Source organism: Haemaphysalis longicornis, unplaced genomic scaffold, assembly GCF_048455015.1.
Source record: "Haemaphysalis longicornis isolate Haplotype H1 unplaced genomic scaffold, Haemaphysalis longicornis Haplotype H1 scaffold_2, whole genome shotgun sequence".
NCBI lineage: Eukaryota > Metazoa > Arthropoda > Arachnida > Ixodida > Ixodidae > Haemaphysalis > Haemaphysalis longicornis.
The window spans coordinates 95,810,877-95,834,211 of NW_027526295.1; the positions used below are offsets into that span (position 1 = coordinate 95,810,877).

At 51.1% G+C, this 23,335-nt stretch overlaps 1 long non-coding RNA gene across 1 annotated transcript in view; it reads right to left on the reverse strand.

Annotated features, from left to right (window-relative positions):
* LOC144167261 (uncharacterized) overlaps positions 1-23,335 on the reverse strand; it is a 99,267-nt gene that overhangs the window by 28,799 nt on the left and 47,133 nt on the right. The window contains exon 3 of the long non-coding RNA XR_013321910.1: positions 15,593-15,675. This is a non-coding gene — a long non-coding RNA (uncharacterized LOC144167261). The remainder of the gene's footprint in view (positions 1-15,592; positions 15,676-23,335) is intronic.

Consider the following 23,335-nt stretch of genomic DNA (forward strand, 5'->3'; position numbering starts at 1 on the left):
CGCTATTTTTTTATTTTTCTTCTCTCTTATTTCCTTGTCTCAACGCTTAGCAAGCATAACACGCCTCATTAATAGCCAGATTGTACCCATTGCCTGTTTATGTCACCATATATACATACATTTCACACCGACATACATTTCACACCGCACCGGCCATCCACTTCAAGTGTCCCGTTATCGTACCAGAACTGTCACCTTTTCCGCTTCTTTTTTTCCCCGTGCAGCCAAAGATTGGAATGACCTTCCCTGCTCCATTGTTTCAACCACCTGCCCATTAAATTTCATAGCAAATGTCAGTAGTCACCTGTGTTCATAGAACTAATGCGTTCAAATGTGTATTTTTCTGTATATCCACCCCTTATGTAATACCCCCCAGTGGGGTCCTTAAGGAAATAAAAATGAATGAATGAATGAATGAATATGTCATTCCGATTTGATCCTTGAGAAATGTGAAATGGAATATTGACGCTTTTAACTCCAACCGAGCGTGTAAGGAGTATTTTATTTTGGTGTCTGTTGTGGCCTATGCCTCGGGTGTCTTGTATTCCCATTGTGATCCCCAATGCTGGTGTTCACGGAGTGCGCGCGTCCTTCCTGTCTTTTCACTCGTGTTTTGCTTTGCTTCTCTTTTTCATTGTTTCCCTCTTTTTTCTATTTTTTGGTTGCCCCTGAGGCACGGCACATACCTACGGTCGCCTCTCTCTTCTTGTTTTCATGTTTTTACAAATTGCCACGCTCCGCGATATTTTCCATTGGGCCCAGGGGTCCACGCGTGCCGGCGACAGGCCGATTGCCGTGCATTGACCTGGCGTGACACGACGAGAGAGAGAGAGAGAAATTGTTTATTAATATGACGATATTTACAGGGCGAAGTTTTGCCTCTCGGTAGAGGGCACAGGTATCGCCGGGGGAAGAAGGAGTGAGATGGAATTGTTAATTAAGTATGATAACAGGCTATGCACAGACTATGTACAAAAGGCTGTGTACAGACTATATACATACGCTCTCAGTTTACCTACAGCCTATTTACACGCACACGCACTCACACATACATAGCCACGCACATAAGAGGGCTAACAGGGGGTGTATGGCCGGTGAGATCTGGTTTTTACAGTTCATGGGCGGGTGTTCAGGCCTGACTCGTCGAGGTACGAGAGAAGCAGCCTGAATGCCTCCCGGTGCAGCATGAAGGGCCCCCTAGGACGCAGGATGTCATCTGCGGTGCTTGATGGTAGCCCCAGCCGCCGGTATCCAGACACCACTTTGTTCCGGGCACCAGCGTACGCAGGGCAGGAGCGGAGGACGTGATCCAGTGTCTCGGGGTCGGGGCAGTGGGCACAGGTGGGTGTGGCCTTGCGGCCCTGCCTGTGGAGGCGTGCTGCTGTGTTGTAGCAGCCGGTCCGGAGGCGGAGGAGGAGGGACCACTCAGTCTGGGTTATCCCTCTGGTGGGGAGGAGTGCGGGGCCTCGCCGGTGGCCACTGGTTTGCAGGGGTGGCAGGCGGCCATCTCACGCCTGATGACGTCCCTGGCAACATCATAGCGCACCAGGGACGCGGAAACTGGGGCCGTTGGGGAGTGGTGGGATGCTTTGGCTAAATCGTCTGCAGCCTCGTTCCCCGGTATACAGACGTGGGCAGGAAGCCACTGATGTCGGGGGTGCAGCCTTGTTTCTGTAGGTGGCGCAGCTTGGCAACCAGGGATATCTCGAGGTGGCCACCTCGCCCCCGTGGTGCAGATGCCTCCCTTAGGCGAAGTAGCGCCGGCCGGGAGTCGCAGAAGATGGTGGCCGCTGGCGGTGGGTCTTCTCGCAGCATGTCCGCGGCAAAGTGTAGGCCTGCCAGCTCGGCCGCTGTGGAGCTGGTGGGGAATGGCAGCTGGCATTGCCGATTAGCTCCCATGGCCGGGGCAGTGCAGGCAGCAGCACCTCGTCCCTCACTTGGAAGGACCGAGCCATCTCTGTGCACCAGCAGTTGTCCCGGCGGTTCCAGGTCTATGAGGGCAGCCGCTTCCTGGCGAATCCCGACCTCTGGCAGTCTCGCCCGGGACCCCACTCCTGGCAGCGTGGTATTTATGTCTAGGGGCGCAGCTGCCGGTGGCGGTGGGGGCAGAAGGCACGCCCTCTGAGGGACTTCGACATAGTCCTCGAATAGAGCGGCCATGCTGCCCATGCGGGATTGGCCTCACGAGTGGAGCCTGGCGAGGAGGTGGTCACCTCCAGGTGCTCGGTGCAGCTCGGTGCACATGTCGCAGCGCTGTCTGCGTGGCGAGCAGCTGGATGCGCCAGCTTCCAGTTTCCGTCAGGGTGCTGGCCACTGGGGAGTCTTGGGAGGCCGACGCAGCGCCGAAGGGCCTTTCGATGGGCCAGCTCCAGGGTCTTCCATTGGGCGTCCCTGAGGTTCACCAGGGGGAATGCGTAAAGAACACGCGAGACAGTGCAGGCTCTGTAGATCCGGAGCGCCCGCTGGAGCGAGCACCCTCTACCCTGTGCCACGACATGGTTGATGCCCCTAACGGCGCGGGTCATTTGGTCCAGTTGTGCCCCAACGGCGGACTTCCATGAGAGGGTTTCGTCGATGGCCAGGCCAAGGTAGACGACTTTGCGTGGACAGGGGAGGGGTCTTCCGTCGAGATGCAGTGGAGCAGTGCGTCGGACTTGAGCTGGGCGCGGCTGGATTGCGATGGCCTCCGTTTTGGCCTCGGAGAGTCTGTCTCTGACTCGTCAAGTGATTCGCCACTGCGTCGAGGGCCGCCTGTAGGGTTGCGCAAACCCGCCTTCCAAATTTGGTGGGGCCCCGGGTACAGAGTGCCACGTCGTCGGCATAAATGGCCATCTCTACCGGGTACTCCAGGGATTCCGGTTGACAGCTGGGTAGGTCCGCCATGGAAAGGTTGAAGAGTACTGGGATCAAGACGCTGCCCTGCGGGACACCAGTCCCCACTCCGCGATGGCCGCTCAGGGTCTTGACTACGCGTACACGCAGTTTGCGGTCTCTGAGAAAGCCACTTACGTAACTTCTGAGCCTTCCTTCTGCTCCCAGTCGGTCAAGATCATCGTGGATGGTCTGGTGCGGTAGCGTGTCAAAAGCTGACTTGACGTTCAGGAGCAGGAGGTACGCCGCTCTTTCTCGTGTCGGGCCTGCTCTAGAAACGACACCACATCCGCGAGGGCGTCATCGGTGCAGCAAGACCTTCGGAAGCCACTCTGCTTTTCATCAAGCGCATTTCGTAGCCCTGTTAGCCATTCTAGTCTGCCCAGGACCACCGTCTCCATGAGTTTCCCCATCGCTGAGGTCTGAGAGATGGGACGATACGAGGAAGGCTCGCTAGGTGGTTTGCCAGTCTTCAGCACTGCTCTCACAATAGCCGTCCTCCAGTCCTCAGGGATGGTGCCGGTCCTCCAGATATGGTTGAAAAAAGGTCCAGTAGTCGCAGCTGCTGGTCGGTGTCCACGTTTCGCAGCATGGCATAGGTGATGCCGTCGGCGCAGGGGGTGCTGTGCCCCCGGGGGCAGCGCCGCACAGCCGTCATGAGGTCAGCCAGTGTGATGTCTGCGTTGCAGGCCGCTTCTGCCCGAGGGTCAGCTGGTCTCCGTGCCGGCTCGGCGAGGGGGACTCTGTATGGTAGCAGCCTGCTCTCGTGTGGGCCAGCCTGAAGATAGTGGCCATAGGGACCTGCGTTGGAAGTGGGTGTATCGGGTTGGCGCAAGGGGCAAACTGCTCTGCAAGGAGCTCAGCCAGCTACTGCTCCCTTATCCCTGGCCCTATGGCCACTGAGTGTATTGGGCGCAGAGCGCAGACCGGCTGTGTGATAGAATTGAACAGCTTCCACGCCCGGGCAGGGTCCCGGCTGCTGTCAAGGGAGCAGCAGAGGCTTTGCCAGCATCTCTGGCGCTGCTGCCTGGCGTGCCGTCTGGCTGCTGCGTCTAGTAGTCTGAAGGTCGTCCAAAGGGCAGGGCTGTTGTGGCAGATGGCCTGCTTCTGGGCTCTGGTCCTGGCGGCCCGAAGGTTGAGTGCCTTAATATCAGGCATCGGCTTTCCCCGGGTCACTTCGGTGTAGGTAGTGTCAGCTTCAGTTCAGGGAGCAAGTTCCTTCAGCAGGGTGCTGTCGTCTGCTGTTTCCAGCCGTTCGCTCAGTTTTTGCCTGAAGATGGTCCAGTTGATCACTCTGCAGCGTCTGGTGTCAAAACGCCGGTACAGGGAGGACGGGGTGGAGTATTGGGAAATGGTCGGAGCACCAGGTATCGTTTGCCGTCTCCCAGTTGTAGGTACAGCGCTCGGACACCATTGCGAGGTCAATGCACGTCTGGCAGGCTGGGCGGACAAAGTTTGGGCTGCCAGTGTTGATTATCAGCAGTGCTGTAGCGACCAACGCATCTAGGATGTCCCTACCCCGTATGTTGCTCCGGCGACTTCCCCAGTGCTGGTGGTGGGCGTTGAAGTCCCCGCAGATAAGGCAGTCACGACCCAGAAGGCTCCGCAGTCGGCCCAGTTGGCTGGCGTCCCAAGGTTTTCCTGGCCTGATGTAAATACTGACAACCGAGGTGCATGTGCCGCCCATACGTACTGTAGCGCCGACGCACTCCATAGGGCCATGATTCATCATCATCATCATCATCACCAGCCTATCTACGCCCACTGCAGGGCAAAGGCCTCTCCCATTATTCTCCAATTACCTCGGTCCTGTGCCAACTGTGACCAATTTATTCCCGCAAACTTCTTGATCTCATCTGCCCATCTAACTTTCTGCCGCCCCCTGCAGCGCTTGCCTTCTCTAGGGATCCACTGTGTTACCCTTAATGACCAGCGGTTATCTTGCCTTCGCATTACATGCCCTGCCCACGTCCATTTCTTCTTCTTAATCTCTACTAATATGTCCTTAACACGTGTTTGTTCCCTGACCCACTCCGCTCTCTTCTTGCCCCTTAATGCTACACCTATCATTTTCCGCTCCATTGCCCGCTGAGTCGTTCTCAATTTACGTTGAACCCTCTTAGTGCGCCTCCAAGTTTCTGCCCCGTAGGTGAGTACCGGTAAGATGCAGCTGTAATACACTTTCTTCTTCAGCGACAATATGATTCATCCAGGGCCATGATACATCCAGGTTCAAAGCCAGGCTTGATAGGTCCCGTCTCACGTACAGGGCCGCCTGGGACGGTCCCTGTGGGTGACTGAGATCCAGGCAGGGGGTCGTAGTGCAGGACTCTAGCTCACACGAGGTGCGGCTGAGGTAGCCTACGTATCCAGGAAGCCGGAGTGGCTCCCCCCTCACCATAACCTCCTGCAGGGCCAGTACATCGAAGTCAGCCCGTAGGAGGCGGTCGGCCAGCTCCAAACTGCGTCTTCGTAGTGAGTGAACGTTCCACTGGATAACGCGTGGTCTTGGTCCGTTAGAGCTGGCCATGTGTCAGGGTGGAGGAGCCTGGCTCTGCCTGGGAGGCTGAGGCGGGCTGCAGGACGACGGATTGTAGTTTGGCGGAGTGAGGTCTGGAGGGCCACTCGTGAAACAGGTTGTGTAGCCCACACCAGCTCTGTCGTCACCCGTCGTGCATGTTGCCAACGGGGGCACTGAGGGTCATTGACAGAGTGGGGGCTACGGCAGTTTGTGCAGGTGGGAACTCTGGCCCCGCAGTCGACGGGCCGATGCGGTCCCCCACAGCGCGCACACCTCGCGGGGCGTGGGCAGGAGGCCGTCGCATGGTCCAACAGCCCGCAACGTTTGCACTGCAGAGGACGAGGGCGACAAGCTCTCACCCAGACAGGCCTCTTGAAGAGTCTCACTTGCTGTGGAGGGGACGGCCCGGCGAACTGCAGGCAAAGGGTACTCTGTCCGGCTCTCCCGGCGGAGATCAAAGGGACTGTCGTCTCGATCACAGCAAGGAGATCCGCTGTGGATATGTTCACATCAACGCCGTAGATGGTCCCGCGGCTGAAGTTGCGGCCGATGGGTTCTCGTGCGCGGACTGTCAAGCCACACAGCGAGGTCACATCCAGGAGTCTGGCGAGACACTCAGGAGATGAGGTATTGGTGGCCACCACAATTCCCTGAACGTTCACCCGCACCTCGAGCAGTCCCGCTATCACCGCGAGTTGACGCGAAATCGCGTCTGGGGATGCGGAGAGGAAAGAGGTACCTCCCGCTGGCCGAAACAAGACGGGCCCCGCAGTTTCCCTGGCCGGTAACAAAAGCGGTGTCTGCCGTTGACGGCGCCGCCGTCGCTTGCTCTGAATCTGCCAGGGGGCGGCCGCGCCGTCGTCTCCCTTGAATCTACGGCGATGGATTGGGGAGTCAGAGGTGGTGGGGTAGGAGTGGCGTCAGGCCTGGGCGCAGCCATGTTGCTTTCGTTCTGTCGTGCAGGGTGGGGTTCGGTGCCGTCGACAGCCGGCAGCACTTGTGTCGGCGTACGCCCGGTCGCAGTATGCTCGAGGGGAGCAGCGGCAGCCCGCGCCATCTCGATTGCTTCAAGACCACGGCGCAGCTCGGAGCGCCGCTGCTGTCGGCGCACGCGGGCCTCATGTGCTTCCTCGCATCGTCTGTTCTCCGCCATTTTTTCTGGGTCCTCTGCGTCACTCCCCGCGCGCACCGCAATGGCGGCGTAGCTGGGCCCCGTACCTTCTGTCTGGGTGATGAGGCGCGTTTGTGGCGCCGCGTGAGGGACTTTCTTGCTCGGGGGTGTTGTCCGTCGCCATACCGGTTTCCGGGCCGATTTTTCCTTCTTTGTCGCCCGCGGTAGCTTCGTCGCTGGGTCGGTTGGGATAGGGGTTGAGTCGCCCGTACGAGGTCATGTTTGGAAGCGTGTACCCCACGCTCCATCCCACGTCGCGTAAGAGATCATCCCGTGCCTCTGCTGCGAGATCAGCAAGGGAATCTCGGACTCGTTGTCGAAGGTCGCTCGCTGCCGGCCACTCCGTGGCTCAGGAAGCCACGAAGCGTCGTCAACGCAAGTACGGCCGTATGGGACTGCAGCAGCTTTCCGGCAGGGGAAACGGTGTGGGCTGCGACTGCTGAGTAGGCCAGTCATCACATGCCCGAGTGGAGGGGAACCGTCGCACATGTCGATGGTCCAATGCCCCGGCTAGGGCTAGCCGGGCCTGCAATGCGGGTGTAGCACGGCACGAAGACTCTGCCGGAGCGAAGTCACGGGGATCAGAACCACGAAGCGATGCCGTGTACAAAGGAAGGCGTCGGTAGGGAAGGGGACGCCTCAAATGGGCTCCCCCATTGGCTTTTGTGGGACCCCCCAAAGTTGCGGAGGCTGCCTGCACTTCAGATACAGTAATTGGCCCCGCTTGCATTCTTTACCTTGCCCCTGAAGAGGGTCGGTAGTTAATCCTTGTTACCGGTGACGCGCATGTAAAATCACTGCTCGTGGCAGCGTGAGCTTTGTAGTTATCCCCTCTCGGAGACACCGGATGTTTTTCGGCCTTTCGCCACCCATGAATTCGTCGCATTTCCTGTTATCCCCACCACTCGCGCTCATGCAGTGCGTTGCTCCTTGCCTTTTTCTTGCCTTCTTCTTGCCACCTTGTTTTCCCCCCGTTCTTTCGTCTTTTTTTTTCTTTCTTGAGGGTCTTTTTCGCTTGCCTTTGGCAGTATGAGCTCTGTATGGTGTGTGTGGTCGTTTGTGTGTTTGTTTCCCATGTGGCTTGTGTTTCAGGGCGCCGCCCCCACTCTGAGTCTAATTTTCCCAAAGCTTGCATTCCTGAGGAAGACCTGTCTCATGTCGAAAAGTAAAAAATAAGTCTCCGAAGAGCGTACTTCTTCGTTGTGTGTATTACTGCAGCAACTAAAGACTCTACTTCCCGACTATATTTTTATATATATATATATATATATATATATATGCCGGGCTGGACACGCTCTATGTAGGCGTAGGTCCCCAGGAGAGAACAGGAGAGGAAGTGGAATGTAGGAAACCGATTGATCTGCGCGTGCGCGGCGGGAGATATTGACGAGGAAAGAAGGTTTGAAAGTTTTAGTCACAAAGTTGGTTGGTGAGAGAAAAGTCAGGTGCGGAGGATACCCGTCGCGGTGGCTCAGTGGCTAAGGCGTTGCGCTGCTGAGCACGATGTCGCGGGTTCGATTCCCGGCAGCGGTGGCCGCTTTCTGATGGAGGCGAAAAGCAAAAACACCCGTGCGTACAAAATTTCAGCGCACGTAAAGATCGCCCAAATGGTCGAAATTAATCCGGAGCCTCCACTACCGCGAGCATCATCGCCTGCGTTGCGACGGCGCGTTAAACCATACAATCAATCAATCAAGTGAGGCCTATATTCCGTGAAATTCTTGGATGGAAAGGGTGAGAGGGTGTTTGTTGGCACGCCGCGTGGCCTACAGCAAGGTTCTCAGAAACGCCGGAAGCAGAACTGGTGGTAAGAGAAGTTCTTATCAAAAGGTATCTGCAAGCCCTGGGGAAAAGAAAAGGAAGGAAAGGGGGAAAACAACTACGTCAATAAAAAACCATGCGCACACACACAAAAGAGAGCAATGACGACACAACTAAAATGGCACGTTTCGCCAACAGCGACATTCTTGGTACAGGCCTTTTCTGAAACTCATAAACGAAGATATAAAGTTCCAAAGACGTACGGGGCACAATACAAAGCGAAGCAAAAAGACAGAAGAAAACACATAAAACATTAAACAAAACAATGAAATTCCGGAGCAAAGCTTGTAGAGATGCCTGTGCATAGTAAGCAGGAAGTTACGGAATGAAAACAAAAGTAATTACGTGACCACATAAGCAGCAGAGGGAGGGGCTCTTATTCTTAGCATAAGGTACAAGCAAGGCATTGCCTAATGCTGTATTCCCTGTGAACATCGCAATGATTCCAAGTTGCCCCTAGACGCATTATTCCAGCAGGTTCTACGAAGTTGAATTTCTCAATTTAATAGGATCCTCTGTTTTTTCTGTCACTAGGAAACTTAAAGTTTGAGTGAAGTATATACAACTTAAGGTCATCAAAATTGTGACCTGGTTGGTGGAAATGCTGCGCTACAGGTATGGAGGCCTTGCTATAAGTATCCGCCCGGGTGGCCGTTTAGACGTAAGCTCACAAGGTTTACTCGTTTCTCCTATATACTGTTTGTGACAGATACAGTATTGTAACATATACACAAGGTTGGCTGAAGTGCACGTAAAAGTTGAATTATATTTGTCAACGTTATTGCTGGCTGTGCCTTTTACAATGCAGTCTGTCTGCATGAGCCTGCAAGTCTTGCATCTGGGACGGGAACTGCTGGCTATGACTGGTTGCTTTGAAGGCCCTCTTTTAGCCTGCAATAAAATATCTTTTAAATTCCTATTTCTCCGGTAGGCAACACTTGGTGCTTCCAGGAACGTCTTTTAAGTCTGTCGTTACAAGCTAAAATAGGGTAGTATTTCCGCAGGATATTTTTTACCTCTGGGGGGGTGTGTCAAAATTTGGTTATTAGGGAAGGCGGCCTGGCGCTTTTGTTTTGTCGCTGTTTTCGGAGCAAGTCGTCCCTTTTGAGATTAGCTTTTTTTCTCGAAGAATGAAATCAAGAGAGTTTTTTGCGGAAAAACATCACCAACCTGACATTGATGAGCACACCCTCCACCCATCTAGCACTTGGACTTCAGAGGCAGATCATTCTCTCAAATTAGATCTGTACTTGTTGTTGTTGTTGGTAAACTTTATTGACACACACACAAAAAAATACCCCCGAAGTCCGCGGTTCTGAAGGGGAAAATAATTATCTATACACACGGGAGGACCTGACGAATGTGAGCCACCAGAGGTCGCCACCAGGCCGCACGGTCCGGTCCCTCCGGCGGCGCGAGCCAGTCTTGGAGAGAAGAGGGAGGAGATGAAAGGGATTTAAGATGATTGGAGAGTGATGGTTGCGAAGACCCAAAGGACATGCGGCGTGCTGGGAAAGCCAGAACACTTATAGCACCGTGCAGGGCTGCGATGGCCTTCTAATCGATGTAGTATGTGTGGGGTTGGAAGGCTGTCCATTTGCGCTTGCCGTATAAGACAAGCATCTGCCCGGGGTAAGAGGTGAGATGGAGAGGTTAGAGTCTGCCTATTGCTGAATAACTCGTGCCCAGTCTCGTGTCGATGTAGACGGGCTTGTCGTGCCTGCCTGGGTGGGTGGACAGGGGTTGGCCAGGGCGTCTCCGAGTCTCCCGGTTGGGACGGATCACGGGAGAGCTGATGCGCCAGCTCGTTGCCCGGTACGCCTGCGTGACCAGCAACCCAGTCCAGCACGTAGCTAGTACCAGTGTGTTTGGCCAGATGAGAGTGAAGTGCACGCGTCATATTGATGGGAAGCAACTGCTGCTGAAACAAGCGGAGAGCATCCTAACTGTCGCTGAGAATCACGTGGTTACCGGGAGTGTTGAAGGATAGGATGGCGTCAGTGATTGCTTGAGCCTCGAGAGACAGGGCGGAAGGAACGCCCGAGTATCTTTTCTGCAATGGCGGGTGGGCAGGACGAACAACTACTGCGACCCCGCGTGCGTCTTTGGTAGAGAAGGAGGCATCTGTGTACGTAACGGTTGTTAGATCACCGTAGCGGTAGCGAAGAGTGCATATTCGAGCTCGACGACATACGGGATGTGAGGTTTCGGATACGTTGATTGGAATGGTAGGAACTGTTACTCGAGGGAGGGGATACCAAGGGGAGTATGCCGGTGTAATGTCGGGTAAGGACGATACTTCGTAATGAAATAAGGATAGCAGAAGACGGCCCTGCCAAGTAAGCTGGAGACGAGTGTGTTGTGCCGCAAATGAAGATCAACCTGATCTGACAGTGACGTGAACGACTGAGCAGCCTCTAATTTAGCGAGGGGGGTGTATCTAGGTTCCCCTAAAGCCAGGCGTGTGGCAGATCTGAGGAGCCGCTCGAGCTAGGATCGCTGCGATTACGTTAATTTTACGTATGGCAGGGCGTAAAGAATGGTAGTATATATTAGTGAATTCACAAGGCTCGTAATATCGTGCTCTTGTAGGCCTTGGCGACGTCGGGTCGGCCGGCCGATTATGTTAGTGAATTGGGTGATTTGAACCTTACATCGATTGGGCTACTCAGAGGCCTTCCCATCATCGTGCAGGTCAAAGCCCAGGACGCGCAGCCAGGCCTTACGTGTGACAGGGGTGGCATCAATCGTGAGTTCTACTTGAGAACGTTGGTGGCTAGCTTTAGCCCACGAACGCTCGTCAGTGACCACGAAGTGCTCAGATTTCTGGGGAGATAGTGTGAGACTTACGCTTGACCCGAAAGAGTAGACAGCATCAATACCAGCCTGAAGTGTATCGAACAGTTCAGCTGGGCCACCTGTAGAACACCATAGGGTTATATCGTCAGCGTACAGTCCAAAGGAGAGAGTAGTAACGGAATGAAGCAGGCGAGGCAGGTGTCCAAGCGCCAAGTTGAAAAAAAGAGGGGAACGGACAGATCCCTGAGGAACGCCCCTGGTAGGAGTCCAGGGGGTTTGGCGGCTGTCCTCTAACACCAGAGAGTGAAGTCGTGCCTAAAATCAGTAGCTACAGAAACATTGACAACAACTAAGCAGTCAAAGAAGCGCTAAAACGTAACTCCGTCAGAAGAAGAACCAACATAGTCCTAACGACAGCAGACAGAAGTGGTAGCGTAGTTGTTTTACCAATAGGAAATTCAAAGATGAATCTTATAGGCACCTTATCAACCCTTGCCACTACAAGCCCTTAAGTAACGATCAGAGCCAGGAGTACAGCATAATAATCTTTCAAAGCCTCATAGATCTATCATTTATAGAATTAAAAACGATCACTGAACTAAACTTCATGAAACCGACTAATCAGCACGCAGGACGTATCAGAGATACACCATCAGAGACCATCTTACATGAGAGACACCATCACCTTTGACAAACAGATTCTTAGCAACGTCACGTGGTTGTCTGGGCCACAAGCTATTATGCCGAAATTTTTGATGCCTCGTTTAAATCATCAACTATGTAGGTGCATTGGAATGTTTTACCGACAGTGGTTGCTCAGCGGTCCTCTTTCTCTAGCACGAAACTTCAAATTCTTGTACCGCTGCCGCATTTCGGTGGGTTCCACATGTAAAACACATGTAAAACATAGACAGGTTCCGAGCTTGAGGTAGTCTGAATCCTTCCCTTCCTTGTTACGGCATTGTTTGTTATGGCATCCTTGTTACAGTTATACACAACAATACAAAATTTCAATGTAGTACAGCAAATTCCATTACAATTGGAGTACGCTGATTATCAGACCTGGCAAAACACCATTTTGGAACTACGCAGAGAGCTAACATCAAGAAGCGCGTGGAAATTATAAACTCAGAATATTCCTAATGCTGTTTTTTACACTTCACGTCGGCAATAATAACGGCCAGGTGGAAAATTCAGACCCAACCCTGGCCCACACCCACGTAGTCGGGCCCGGGCCACGGTCAAGCCCTGGCCTACCGATCGCCGATTCAGGCAGGTCAGAAGGCCAGGCTGGGCGGGTTGGCCCAAGCCAGTGGAGCGCTCTAGCGTGTATGGCTAGCGAATATGACCACATAAAGAACGCCCTCTAACTCCTGCATCAGCGCTCGGACCAGGCCATAGTCAGTAGCATTTTAAGGAAAGACAAAGAGCATGTAAATAATATAGTATTGTTAACGCAGCCGTTGCCGCTATCGCGCATTACAGTGCCTAAAACGATTGTTCTTCAGCCTCCGCCCAATGCCGTTTCACGCCTTTGCAAAGAAGACGGTTGAGCGGACGTCATGGGTCCGGAAAAAAAGGAATCATGGTGCGGTAAAAGCCTATCGTGTCCAAGAAGTACAAGTCCTAACGTTACGTGAAAACGGATACTTTGTAATTGCCTTCAGCTTGGTATCGTGAGGACCAAGCTCCTGCTTGTCTACAACGAGGCCGACCAAGTGAACAATGCCTTTCGCGAGTGGCTTCTTTCAGGTATAATTGGTGAAACCTGCGCGCTTCGTGCCATCAAGCATGTCGCTGAGATGCACGAGATTCTCGTCAATGGTACGTGAAAAAATGACCTCGTCGCGCATATAGGGAATTGCGTACATAAAACGTGCATAGACGAGAACAATGTCCCTAATGTTTGTAACGGGCTCCAGGAATCAGGAGATGTTAGCCCTAACGGCATACGAACAAACCCGAAAACACCTCAGTAACACGTAAAGACAGTTTTAGGAATATCATCCAGCTGTATTTAAATTGGCAAAAAGCCACTTTAGTAATTCATACTGGTAAACACAGGTGCACCACCAAGCGAGAAAACGATCGATTCTACGGTAGGGAATGGATACGCGTATCCCACAGTTACGTCGTAGAGACTATGGTGGTCCACGCAGAGACGCACGCTGTCGTATTTCTCTGTCGGAAACACGACCGGTGACGCGTGAGCGCTCTGCCACGGTGTCACAACATCCATGTTCACTATCTTCTCGTGAACGGCGTGCAGTTTCGCATTTCGGCGCCCCCCGTGTCACTGCAATGTTCGATGGTTGTTGTCTGTCCAGGGGCCTGCAAGGGCGTATCAGCGAACAGATCTAGCACATGGTCGAGCTGCTCTCGCTTGCAATCATCGCATGGGCATTTATAAAGCAATGCCCTGATTCCTACAGGTAACACAGTTTCTGTTGCGATTGCAGCTGACATTGGCGTGCTGCAGGTGTAGTTTCACGCAACAAAAGGCGTTAATTTTGAATCATTACAAATCTGGAACCTCCTCCAGCCGAGAAAGCAGTAAACCCTCTGGGATAATGATCTTCCTTCCCAAGTTCATGGCTTCCAACACGTGAGGGAAGTATGTAAATCACTGCGGACTCCTTGTGCTTGGGTAAAACATGTGTATGTGCAAAGCACCGCGTGCTTGAACAACAGCACCGTAGGTCACTCGTGAATGGGGCTGCCTTTGCGCAACTTGACACTACATGCTCGGCAGTGTCCAAGGACTGCATCACGGATTAGCGACGAACTTTCGCTAGTTTCAACCAATGCAGAAACATGCATTCGAACAACTCGAACAGAAACATGTTATGCTATGAACAGTGCCTGCGCTTCACCCTTGTTCCCGCCGTGGGCTGCACGATCTACTGGCCTTACATGCTCAAAATACCTATCGCCGAAGTCAGATGGACTTTGTGCGCTGGGGGAACTCAAACCAGCCGCTGTCACCCGTGGTTGTCGACTTCACTGTGGCGAAGTCTCAAAGCTCTCTGTCTATGCGCCAGCTGGCTTGGTTGCCTCCCCTAGTATGGGAGGGTTTACATAACCGAGCTCCGATATCAAAGCATGCGCGATTGCCCAGGCAGATGGTTCCATTTGCTCCAGGCTCAAGTAATAATGACCGTACAAAGAAGGTCGACAGCGCTGGTGGCATCTGCGTAAGACATGCATAACCAGAAGTGCGTGAGGCACACCTTGAATAGCTCGTTTGAGGAGCTTCTGAATAGCTCAAATGTATTTCAGCAACCCCTAACGGGGGTGCGGTGGGGGGCCCTCCAACTTACTGCGGATGCGGTACTCGTCGTCGAGGGGCAGGAACTCGATACCGAAATGCGCCTCGAAGTCGGCCTAGGACGCAAAAGTGCTGGAGACTTCACCAATGACCGACAGAGGCCTTCAGTTGAACAGGACAGACGCCGGCCAAGACGAATTCCTTTGGGGCATCGAATGTCGTCTTGCAAACTTCAGGTCTCACAGGAAGTCCGGCACGAACTTGCTGTCGTGGTTACCCGCGAACCGTGGCACTCCGGGGCTCTGGGGGAACGACGGCATGCTGTGCGTTGACTCGAGGTCGCGCGGGACGGGTGGCGCATGCGGTGGGCGCCGCCGTATTGAGAAACTCAGTATCGACAAACTCAGAAACCATATCGAGAAACTCCGAAATGTCTCATCGGGTGAAGAATCTTGAGGAAGAGCCGAGAGGCTCTATAGAGCAGTAGAAGTAGCGGCGCTCCGGCGAGGGCTGAGCTTCATGACGATCTCATATACGCCACGATATGAAAAAAAAAACATAACAGTGGCCCTGAACCTGCGTTATCAGAGTAAAAAAAAAGTGTCCCTATCGACAATTATTGCGATAGTAAAATCCCCACTCCAAAAAATACCAACGAGTGCCAAAGAAATGAACGACGCATTTCAGCGCCCGCTGGAGAACATCAGCAGAAAAAAGACCGGGATGTTTTCCCTCGAAACCATGGTAAGCCCTACGTTGGGTGCCGAACATAGTACCCACGTCCTAGCACCAAGTCTCGAAGTCTCAGGAATGAGACATTCACAGGAAGTCCCCTTTCACATATAAGATTATCGCAGGTACCACTAACGCACTGCCAAAGCTCATTGGCTGACTCTACGCGCCCGCGCTGCACTGTCCCCTGATCGCTTTCTTATCTCTTCGTCCTTGATGAACAAGACCCTGTGAAATCGTCAAAATGCTATACAAGTTTCCGTATAATAAAAATGCCGTACTCATTCGCCAGAAAACTCAGGTATTTATATTCAGGGTTGAGCGTGTGTTGCTATATGTCTATTACCTTTTTGTAAGTTATGAATGTTAAATATTCACTAGTGAAACTCATTACGTGTCTGCAACTTACCACTATCTTCCGATGTGTTTACAAAATTAAATTCACTGCTTTTATTTATAGCGAAGAACTGCAACGTTTGGTTGAAAATCCACCTATGTAGAAAAACACAAAAATACCGTTTTACCCGACTGTATAAAATGTTTCCGCATTGATACACACATTTTGAACAAACAGTATAGTCAAGAAATGACAAAAGGCGCATACAATTGAAACGGTAATAGGTCCCGATTTCAAGCGCACCATTGCTTGATTACGTTTTCTTTTCCTTTTTTAGGTATGAAGTCATGTCGGCATACCAAGAAGCACGAAGCAGCATTTCGCGTATAACGTAGCCTCTGGGACAACTCTGGCGCTGACGATTACCTTGCCGCTATTCCCTGGGTCTACCAATTCCTGCTGGCAGTGAGCATTTGCTGCTCGGAGGTCACCCGGCAGTTATACTCGGCGAATGACAACCGTCGCCATCTGTCACACGAGCTTAGCTGAGCGTTGATATAGCGCGTAGTTTGCAAGATATGAATAACGCTGAAAAGCCGGAGCGTCTTCTGCAGGCGGAAGCACTACGAGCGCGACCGTGCAAGCATCTACTGCACTGTTGGCCAAGATCGCGCATGAATACGCGCACACCACCGCAGCAAAAATTGTTCACCGCCCGCAAGGGCATGACTATAGCTGAAAATGAGTTTAGGAATGCTTGAAAACGGAAGACAGTAAGGAGAAAGATTCCGCTCCAGACCATCGTCGGTGCAGTTTTATAAAACTGTGACCAAATAACTGAGGGAATACTACGCCTTTTCTGCACGCAGAAGCCTCGCAGGGACCTGTAAGCTGCGACAGCGCCAGTCATTGCTTAAAATCTTGCTTTATTGTCGCGAACAAGCATGTTGTGTTTCCAGCCACCCTATCTGGCCTTAAAAGCTCTTTTCCCATATTAAGGACTCGTGCGTCTGTGCTAGCACAGCCGACACAACAATTTAGTATTTGGCGGAGTATGCGCGTCGGCTGTGCAAAGAAAGCGTCGCATAAACCCGTGCGGAGCCAATGTCGGGGTGCCAGAGGCGCGTCAAGTGTGTCTAGCTGGTCTTGCGCGCACCTCATGAGCTCGTTGCATCCACGAACTTTTGAGACGCGAAATGAAAACAAAAGCTTTTTACCTTGTATCTCGCGCAACTACATTTAGACCCATTTCATAAGACATGATTACTATCGAAACAGAAATGGGGACAGTAGGAAAACACACAGGCGCTGCTGGGCAAAAATTACTTCGTTACACAAAAACGTAAACACTAAACTGCCTTGATAGTTTTTCTGAGCTTATGACAACGTGTTTATAACGCATATGTGTACGCCTATGTGTCACCTGTGCAAAGTGGTGTTTGCTGTGAAGGTTAAGGTAATTAAAAATCATAAAACATCTCACTTTGCCAGGGTGGAGGGCCAGGAAAGATATTTGCTTCACGACATAGAGGTCGCAAAAATATAAATGATAAATATCAGCATATATTTTTCCTTTTATTGGAGGCGAAAAGCAAAAACGCCCGTGTGTACGAGATTTCGGTGCACGGTAAAGATCCCCAGGTGATCAAAATTAATCCGGAGCCCTCCACTACGGTGCGCCTCATCGCCTGCGTTGCGTCGGCGTGTTAAACTCTACAATCAATCGATCAATATATTTTCCTTTAATCCGTCTACGCCGTTCGTCCCTCTGTTCACGCTCTTCATAGTACGCCTGCTCTCCACCGGTGGTGTTTGCCGCAGGCCACCGCTGATTGTAATCTCGTCTTTGATTGCAAGAGAAGTTGTGCCATATTGCAAATGGCGAACATGAGCTTGCGGATACGAAGCAACGACAGCGCCAGAGAGCAAGTAACGATGCAATAATATCAGAAAACAGAAGCACACGGAAGCCTGTCCTGGAACGCGAATGGCCTCAAAATAGAAACATGCGGCCACCTTCCCAATTGACATGCGAAGTCCGAGAAAACATTGGTGCCTGTTGTCATTACAGGCTGTAACTTGGCTTTTTCCGTAGCTTTATTTGGGTTTTCTGAGAGCATTTTCCTAGGTCTGCCCATCTTCCCGGCAATTCGGTCCCTGACGCCGCCGAGCCTCTGCCGGCTGTCTCAACTAGGAGAACATCTGCCCGTTAGAGCTTAGGTAACTACTAAGCCGCGCCAATACTCAATGAGCGCCACCTAACCCGAGCTTCGGCGCTGCGACGCAGAATTGCCACACCTGCTCGCTACCTCCATGTCCCTTCCCTTCATACTCCTTGGTCAAGCATTTTCCTTCTCTCCAGCTTACTGCGCCAAGTTTTGAGCGACACCAGGCACAGCTCCCTACCCGAACATCTGTGCCGCGAAGCCACTCGCAGTACGGGCTCGTCGGCTCCTTGACTTCTCGCCAGCTGCCCTCACACTACTCACACTACTTTGGATAAAACATCTATTTGCAATACTTTATGCGGTCATATACTAAACCCGTAATAGGAATTCTTCGGTAGCCTAAAAAATTGTTCTTATATATACTATTTTTTATGATTCGTTAGCTCTGCCGCAGTAAGTTACATGAGCAAAAACAAAACAAAATGTATCGCTTAAGCAGTGGAGCCGGATCACACGGAAACTTAGTGTTTCTTATTTCTCCCGCAAATGTTTTTCCAAAAAAAGTAAAATTCTATATGATTGCTTAGCTGACTGTTTATTTATGTAAATTTCGCAATTTAGCTACTTCAAATAAAGAATCTGCTCGAAAGCGGCATTTGCATTTTTGTTTAGCGCGCACCTATTTTCTAACTCAGCGACTCAACAGAGCGTTGAAGTAACTTTTCAAAGAAAGCGCCGATACGCTTACGTGAAAAACTATTCAAGCGTCTGGAACCTTTGCGGTTCCTACAGCTAAGCTGTCATTTGCTCTTTGCTTGGGATTTTGTTTTACATCCACGTGCATGTGGGAGCCCAAAGTAGGTAAAGGTGAGCCTCTCCATAGAGAAAGAAACGAAAAAAAAAAACATCCAGGCCTCTACACTTAGAAGAGGAAATTCAAGCAAAGGAACCACTGTGGTTGAATCTGCTATGTTCGGGTGTAGCTATATACGGGATTCGCTATTTTGAAATGAAGGAGAGTGGCCCAATGTCTACGGAACGATCAAAGACATACGCGTTTGGTCGGTAGGGACAATGATGTTTGATTGTATGTAGTGTCAATACTCCAATCACAGTGTGGCCTGTACTGCACAGCACAGGTGGCTGCCGAAGAGCGCGCGACATTACCAAATGTCAGGGGGAAAACAGCAGGCAAGCGTGTCGCTGAGTATACATAAATCGGGGAGGATCGGGGACGGCAGAATTTAGTATAAAGTGATACTCTAACCAAATTTCTTCCGTAGATGTTAAGGCTTCATTGCGCAGAATACAATGCGGGAGAACGAGCTTAAAAAGACCAGACTTACAATAGTTCTATAAATGTTGACCTAACCTTTAAACAAAAATGCATTGCTGGGAAAAAATTTCTACAGAGTCAGGAGAACTTATCTTACGCAGAGAAGTGAAGGCTCTAGGCCGGTTCTTATTTTTGCGAAGTTTTTCATTGGATGAACAAAAATTAGCAGTGGATTAGCTCGGCTAAGCAAGGATATACGTAGCGTGAGCTAAGGTTCAGCTGGTTATTCTTAGGTTTCCTGGTTGTCTAGGAGTAGTTGATTATCACGCTTACTGCTACTGCTAAAACGATTTCCAAACTAATCCATCCCAATCCAGTTTAGTCCAGTCCAGTCCAATTTAGTCCAGTCCGGTCCAGTCCAGTCCAGTCCAGTCCAGTCCAGTCCAGTCACTGCTCCTCGCGCATTCGCAGCACGGCTCACCAGGAGCCACGCGACACAGCTATCAAGAGACTCCGGCGCACCGTCAGACTTGGCCACTGCGCAGCAGAGACGCGTAGCTGGGCATGCGCCGGCGCCAGTGCGTCTGCCGCGGCTTCGACTTCACTCCTCTGGAAGGCGGAGACCGGCGAATGCGGAGACCCAATTCTCTGCACACCCGTACTCAATCCTAAAAATCCAATTCAATCCAATCCAACCTAATCTAATCCGAATACAATCCAATCCAATTCAATTTAAGGCTCCTGGCTCTTGCATAACACGGCCTTTCAAGGACCACGCGAAACTGTTCAACCTCAGCCAGTGTAGCTTACGATACAAAAGCCGCAGAGAAAGTTGCTGCCGCTTTTGCGAGACCCTTGACTGATACCCATATACAGCTTCGCTGTGCAAAGTAGACGGCAAGAGCGTTGCCCGGTCACAACCACCTACGAGCCTCGAAATGAAAAAAAAAATCTGGGGTAGATAGCAGCAGTGGCGAAAGGCTGGATAAACACCAGAGCTTGCTGCCCTTCTCCCTACGTCGGAGACCGGGCTGTAGCAACTGATGTGGATTTCTGAACTTGCCGCTGAAAGTTCTCAATGACTGGACGGCTCGGATCGTTTCGTCTACATGCTCTCACACCTCCCAAAGTGAACCGCATGAGCACGCACGATAAGCCGGGATAGGCGGCTTCGCAAACTAGACGTCTGTTGCTTGACCTCGGCGTCTGGGGTCAACTTCAGGCACGAACGCACGTGAACTGGCGAGGGGAGCAGCAACAGCGATATCACGCTACGAACAGAGGGCGGATTGTCAAGGTAAATATAACTGGTAGCGAAGCTTCCACAGAAGCCCATACGTTCAGAAAATGGCGGCTCTTAAGCTGCTCATGGGGCTTAGCGCCATCTGTGTGAGGAGGGAACACTTCCGGCGGAACAAAAAATAAACAGGATGTGACGCAAGATCCGGTCAGAAAGTGACGTCATTTTGGTGGCATTAGCGGGAAAATTTGATTTCAAAATAGCCTTAGCAGGACTCTGATTCCTGAGGGCTCATGTCATTGCCATCGGACGCAAGTTGGCGAGCCCTTGGCGTGTGTGCTTCAAGTCAACGCCAGCTTATACTCGTGACTAGAGAAACGCACTTTAGCATACTGTCGTATGATTCGCCTCGGTGTTTATAAAAGCATCTTGCGTCTTCTCTGAACCTTTATTCTGTATTCATGCCTTCCACTGCTGTATAAAAGCAATCAGTTTTTTATTTTGATTGCAGTTGGTGGCGAACCGGGAACCGGGCACGTACCCCCTGCCCCCCCTCCCCGACCGGATTTTTTTTTCTGCCTTGGGATACAGAGCCCAAAATGACACTTGACCACTCTCCTCGGCCCCTTTTTTATATAAAAAACGTGCCCACTCCTTACCCCGATACCAATTTTTACCAACGCCACTGCTGGGTTTAATTGCGTCGCACATACGCAGGTAGGCGTGCGTGCCTTAAGTATAGATCAAGGTTATATAATGCTTGCTCAGTTTGTGTACTTCTGTTCTAAGAGAAGAAATAACGCATCGTCATGCTATAATCAAGACATTTGAATTTTATTCCACGATGAACATAAAACAAATTTACCACACTGCACAAAATGAGCACGTATACAATAAGTACAAAATGTTCGTGGGCACTACATGCATTATGATTTTCCTTACGCGCCCAAAAATTTACTTTAGCCAGAACTACTTCGAAACAAGAGAGAAGAACTAGGCACTGCATCTTGACGTAGAAAACCGGGCCGCAGGAATGCCGATTCACGAAAGTGCAGCGAGCACACTGCAGCTGTCCCGGCGTCTTATCAAGTAAACAAGGGTTTCTACAGAAGTTCACTCAGCATTCACGCCTGCAATTTCCTGGTTGCATTATTAGGCAAGTGTCGCAACAGATAAGTAAAAAGAGGAAAAATGGATCAATGCAAACGAAAGCGACGGCAGTATGTAAAAGCACATAGCAGGAAAGATCTGGCAGCAGCGCAGCACGGAGCAGCACAACACAGTACTGCGATGGAAATAATGCTTGCGCATACAATTTCGGGAAGCAATTAACGAGCACAAAAGCGTTGTAATGCAATAGAGAAGACACTGAGATAGACAATTAAAGCGACTCGTTTAAATTCGAGTGGTACTACGCCGAGAAGTCCTAGAGTAATTGACACAACTTGCTCTGAGCCAGCCGGAGGTGAAATCAAGAGATAACTGCGACATAACAAAGCTTTAGACCCATTTTTTTTTCGAAGCACCACCAGGTCCCCTTACACAACCCCCGTGCACATATTAACAGTACAATAGTTTCGCGTTACCTGTGGAAATGAGAGGTAATGGTGCAGTAAAACGCCAGGTGTACGGGAGTTGCTGTTGCAACTTGTACAGCACATCGTTTCTGTAGGTACCGACGAAAGCGCTCCGCTCCAACCGTTGGCAGCATCGTCCCGTAGTTCACCGTGCCTGCCGGGCACGGTACTACACGTGTTCACCGACGATACAACGCACCTCGCAACTCCACGCACAGCAAAAATTAAGTGCACACCAAATTAACAAGGAAAAACGAATGCAAATGCGCACCACCAAAACACGCGAGGGGCGTTTCCTAGCAGACGAACTTTAGGAGCGCCTTTCCGATCACTACATGGACTGCATCACAAAGCATCAACATGTGCCATTCTTCAGAGGGCGCTACAAAAAAAGGTTTTTGAGAATGAACGGCATTTTCATAAATTATTTATACACTGTGCCTACATAAATGTGATTCAGAAATAAATATAGTTCGTAAAATATAATTGTTGTTTTATTGTTGAACAAAACTTGGTTTTTTGTTACTAGTGTTTGTTCCCTCCTCACCTAGTCGCGCTTCAATCGCCACTCCCATAAGCCCCCATGCTGATGTCGCTGGCAATAGGTTCTGAACCGCTTTTTGCCCGAACCTTCGCTACCATTTATATTTACCTTGGGATTGTTCTCTAAAGTTGAGCTGGCCGACGCCTGGCACACATCACAAGGCGCATGCTCACGGGCGCTCTTTAGTTTTTCTTGGTAATTTTTAAAACTTCTCACCGGGTGGGCGCTTAGGCGCGCTTGGCCACGCTCATTTTTCTGGAAACGCTCGCCGCGGCAATAAAACCACTGCTCGGCGACTTTTGCTAGTTTCGGTTTTCGAAATTGTGGCGATCTTAGCGGCACGGTGCTGCGGCGTGGCCCTTTCCACACCGTCAACGCATCCGCGCCTCCTCACGCATGCGCAACAGCTCACCGGCGCCAATATTTTTTTTTTTTTCTCTCTAGGCGCGCACGGCGGGCCAGTTCGGTACGTGCGTGAGCGAGCCGGCGTGCGAAGGGTTTCGCGGGTTGTCTAAACGCCTCCACGGGCTGAACGTTTCGCGGCATTATAAAATACATTCGATTGTATTCTAAATATGGGGCATCGGAGGAAAGAGCGTTACCACTCCTGCACACCTCTATGGTGCAGCAACTCAGGGCGGTACAGTTCGGCCGTTTCTCGCTTTCTCCAAAGACAACAGGTAAGCAAATTAGCTTTGTACATGTTATAGTGAATTCCTTAAAAGCCGACCGATTGCAATCTTCTGTTTTCAAAATACTTCGCGCCTGTAACGTGAAGTTAATGAGACATGTCACTCGTCTTGGAGTGGAAACTAATATGCAAATATATCCCAGCTGTGCAGGTACGCAAAGTTTTATTAGAAGTAAACGCGTCTTTGGCACGCACAATCTTGCTCGTAAGAACAATTTGTGGTGGCATTGCCGTTTTTTGATTGCCTTAGTAACTGCTGGAACGTCGATTCAGTATGGTTATCAAGGAATTTTTTGTTGTTTCGTGCCGCAGATATGAG